Raw genomic sequence first — 5,238 nt, 5'->3', positions numbered from 1 at the left:
TACTCTTCAAATCTCCAGACGTTTTGGCAAACAGGGCGGGAGTGAGGGATAAGTTCAAATGGCTCTGAGCACTATGGGACTTAACATCTGAGGTCATCAGTCCCCTAGAACTTAGAAGTACTTAAACCTAACTAACCTAAGGACATCACACACATCCATGCCCGAGGCAGGATTCGAACCTGCGACCGTAGCGGCCGCGCGGTTCCAGACCGAAGCGCCTAGAACCACTCGGTCACATCGGTCGGCCAGGGATAAGTACTGTGCAGGCTGCAGCCGAACCAGAGCAGGATATGATTGGTCGAAGAATAAACATCGAACTATGATCCGTTCATCACAAGAATAAACGTGATGTAAACATTGCACTATGTATTCTTCCTCGTTTGCGGGAACCGCATTGGATTACCGTTTCACACTGGACTGCAGCCAAACTGCCTCGAGTACTGTCAAGTACGATAACAAGGGTACGTTTTGTGCTGTGCGTTACGCGCACATCGACTTAGCTATAATATGGGACAACAGCTTTACCGGTGCATTGAACTTGGACTGCACTGGCGGATCAGCTGGTACAGCTAGTCCGCAGTGACGTCTCCCACAATACGCTCCTTAGACGACTAGACGAAAACGGCAACACTTTATCGTTTTTAGCTAACGTACTATTGTAATTAAAAACAAAAATGATGAAAATTCCTGACTTACGCACAGGGTAATTTTTCTGCATAAGCTGTGTTTAGCGAAAAAGAGTATCGAAAGTTTTGTGTTAGCAGAAGAGCCAACACCGTGCTTATAGTGGAGGCGTTTTAGCTCACGCTGGCTGGCGTGAAGAGGGAAGAACTATACTGACGTGGGGTCTGGAACATGACAAAGAATGAGAATTCGGAAAGCGGACGTAATTAGTTTGATACTTAACTTTAATCCATTAATGATGAACGTCGCTCTTGACGGTACATGATTCACAATATTATCTGTTCAGAATACATTCTTGAAGATAGTTCTTATAGTAATTGAATATGGCGCCTTGCTGTGTCGTAGACGTAGCTGAAGGCTATGCTAGTCTGTCGTCTCTGCAAATGAGAGCGTATGTAGACAGTGAACCATTGCTAGCAAAGTCGGCTGTACAACTGGTGCGAATGCTACGGAGTCTCTCTAGACTAGACCGGCCGTGTGGCGGCGCTCGGTCTGCAATCACTGATAGTGGCGACACGCGGGTCCGATGTATACTAACGGACCGCGGCCGATTCAAAGGCTACCACCTAACAAGTGTGGTGTCTGGCGGTGACACCACAGAAAGATTTCACCGTATTGTTAAATACTGAAGCTATTGAAGGTATTACTCACAGTAAGTCGTCTGGTAATCTTTTAGCTCCTTCCTCATCCGAATCCGAGAAATACGTTTCAGTTCTCGAAGTGTCACCTGCTACGTTGGTAACGAGCCTATAAACAACAGAATCCACGGAGCCAACCAGGCGCAGCATTTTCTCGTCTTCTTTTGCGACGAGCCGTTTTATTTCCTTCCAGCGTTCGGCAGTGGCGTGTGAAAAAGCTGCGTGCGTCAGTTCCAGTACGTCTGGCAGCTTAACAACGATGTTACTTCTCGGGCCAAATCCCGAAGCTTGACTCCAAATCAGCTCTGTTCGGTTCATATTGTAATGATACAACAGTAGATGTAAAAATGCAGCATTTGTATGACGTGCTCGATGCTGTGAAAACGATTGTTTTTCGTGTTTCTTCGATACTTATCTACCTCTGTGGTAAAAAACGATGGACCTAGTCCCAATAAAGAGGATTTGGTTTCTCATTTTTGCCATAAAGAATTAAATTGTTATGTTGTATCAATGTAATCAACTATTATGAGCAGTCTTTCATAAAACATCGATAATTAAGAATTTGTATTTGAAATGGAAACAGGAACTTCGCGTCCAATATGTAATTAGAAACAAGAAGACGTGCATTATTCATTAAAAAAAATTATGTGTTTTATAATTACAAGATGTAGGTATTTCATATCGAACGGGAAATAAAAATGAAACGAGGCAGATTTGAACCAGCACACGAATTACCACATTTGATCCAGATCCCATTACACTACCGACTGTGCTACCCAATCGGTTTGTGTTCGTGAACTGCAGTATATACAACACTAGGGAGACTTCAAAGCTGATTATTTCCTTAAATTTATGAAATACATTAACAACAGGCTATTTCTCGGCACTTTTTAACTGTGTTCCACGCGCGTGTCTCACTACGGAACAGAAAGCAGCTTCAGCCGTTTTCATACTGCGCGTGTTATCAGCGCGACAATCAGAGCACAACCGTGCAGGCGCTGTGACTGTACACGATTTTTGAAACAAAAACTACGTAGCTAAAGCGCGATTAATAAAAACGTTGATCGCTGTTAAAACATAATATGAATATCTTAAAGTCTCATTTAACGTAACTTAAGTAGTAAGCTACCTCTTATATAAGTAGTTGCTATTTCCAAGAGCGTAACAACAACAGTGTACGTGTGCTACGGCTTCTGACCAGTCATCGCTTTTGTGTTTGTTTACATCAGGTTTATTCTTATGATGAATGGATTATAGATGTAGGATGATAATGTCCGGATACAAACCATACCCTATAGTTGCGTTCAGCACATCGTAGAACCCTAAACATGAAAGACGAATTCTCTTATTTCAACTTTTGAAATGTTTGCTTTATCCTTCTTTCACACTGTTTGGCTGTCATGCTGGTTTTATTATTCCCACTCTCTCATCTATTCTTATTAACTTAAGTTGCTGTACATACTTTCACCCTCTTTTTATTTTCCTGTCATTAGAAACTTCAGTGTTTATATTATTTAACAGGACTCTTCACGTAAGACAACACTAATGTTTATGAAGTTGTTGTCATGAATCATAAAGGCGAGATCATAATGAAAAATGTTTAGAAACTATGGTTAAGCATAAAGAAAAGGCAAAAGACTGTCGTTCATGAAAGTCTACTTCAGAACTGACTCTCTCAGCCTAATGATACACCACAAGCGTTGACATTTATTTATGTTTTAAAGAAAGCCCATGAATTATGCCTTTTTCAATGTCTGAAAGAACAGATACCACGCATCCAGACAATTGATTCGCCTCGACAGGCAATAGGTCCACCACATTCAGTGTGGATGCACAATTACATCGGACCTCTTGCGGAAATCTCAAAGTAGAAAGTATGGAGGACACGGACAAGGACTGTGAAAAGGTCCCGCTATGTGGGAATATGGGTCGACCGAGAGACGAATCGAGATAGCGCAGTTGCAATAAACGCTGTGTTCTGGTGGTACAGTGGTTAACGCACCTGCCAAGTAAACGCCGGCACAGTAACTCAACGTGTTCGCTCAGAGGGTTAGCCACCCTCTGTAACAAAAAAAAAAAAAAAAAAAAAAAAAAAAAACTGAGTTAATGGATCAACGACGAACTGAGGCGGGTGTCTTGCGACGTCCGCCCCGAGCAGATACAACGAACGAAAACGAACAAAATGAGATTTAAAAAAAAAGTAAGCAGGAGATCCCAGGTTCGAATCCCAGTCTAGCATAAATTTTTACCTGTCGCGATGATGCCGCACCAAATCCTAATGCAGCAGATATCAATAATCTGTTCCCTTTACTTCCCTCCCCCCCCCCCCAACCCCTCATGCTTCAGTTTATATAATAATGAAAGCTGGTTGTAGTTCGTCCAAAGATCGTGTTGCCATACAAACTCGGCAACAAGCGTAGATACCACACAGACATTAACTATGTCTGACTACAATCCGTAACGCCGAATGTGAGACACTCCAGAAGACCATACCTCGCTTTCAGCCCAGCAGTGTCCTCCCAAGGTGGTCAATATAGAGCCAAGTACGGAAGTACTCTGCTCTATATCGTGACCAGAAGTGAAACAATTAACATCATCGAGTGTGAATAAAGACTTATTGAAGTCTAAGATGAAAATGCACATTTGTAAACGTCGAACATTGTACTTCAAGAGAAGACTTGTAACTGTATGCATCGAGTAATGTTTGAATAGTCAGTGACACTTATAAGTCATCAAGCACTCCTGTAGGAAAGGATTGTGTCAATTTAAACAAATATTTTTATTCATATAAATCTTTTCATTTACGTAATAAACTGAACTAATATGTCATATATTGCAGTTATAGTGAGCAATGTCCCAGAACTATCAATGAACCAAGAATTGTGGCTGGACGATTGTTGTTTCGTCTGGTCATAACAATGGATATTGTTGATGGACAGATGTTTTGGGAGACGTGATAAAATTCTCTGAGTGATTTGGGTCCGATTTGGAAATCCCACGCTTTTTCTTCGGCCTGCAGACACTGTCATGACATTGCGTGATAGAAGGAATATAACGCAGAGCTCCTCATCGGCAATGACAAATGAAACAACAACTATTGTTAGTAGTCTGTTTAGGTTTCTATGTTGGTAACACCACGTCGCGCTCTGTATGAAAATCACTGCTGTGTGCAGTCTGTGGCTGGTTGGCATTGTTGGAATATTCGCTATTGTTGTGTTGGGCAGCTGGATGTGAACAGCGCGTAGCGTTGTGCAGTTGGAGGTGAGCAGGCAGAAGTGGTGGATGTGGAGATAGAGATGCCAGAGTTTTGAGAAATTACTATGTGAGCACGATCTGGACGTGTGTCCGCCAGAAAATGGAAATTTGTAACATTATTAAGGTAAATAAATTGTTTCTTCTCTATCAAAATGTCTCATTTGCTACCTATGCCTATCAGTAGTTAGTGCCTTCAGTAGTTAGAATCTTTTATTTAGCTGGCAGTATTGGCGCTCGCTGTGTTGCAGTGGTTCGAGTAACGAAGTTTTTTGTGAGGTAAGTGATTCATGAAAGGTATATGTTATTAGTGGGGAGGCTTGCGTGCCTCAATGATACAGATAGCCATACCGTAGGTGCAACCACAATGGAGGGGTATCTGTTGAGAAGCCAGACAAACGTGAAGAGGGGCAGCAGCCTTTTCAGTAGTTGCAGGGGCAACAGTCTGGATGATTGATCTGGCCTTGTAACATTAACCAAAACGGCCTTGCTGTGCTGGTACTGTGAACGGCTGAAAGAAAGGGGAAACTACAGCCGTAATTTTTCCCGATGGCATGCACCTTTACTGTATGGTTAAATGATGATGACGTCCTCTTGGGTAAAATATTCCGGAGGTAAAATAGTCCCCCATTCGGATCTCCGGGCGGGGACTACTCAAGAGGAT

Source organism: Schistocerca serialis, chromosome 4 (genome assembly GCF_023864345.2).
Source record: "Schistocerca serialis cubense isolate TAMUIC-IGC-003099 chromosome 4, iqSchSeri2.2, whole genome shotgun sequence".
Classification (NCBI taxonomy): Eukaryota; Metazoa; Arthropoda; class Insecta; order Orthoptera; family Acrididae; genus Schistocerca; species Schistocerca serialis.
Note: the sequence above shows the minus strand (reverse complement) of the source record.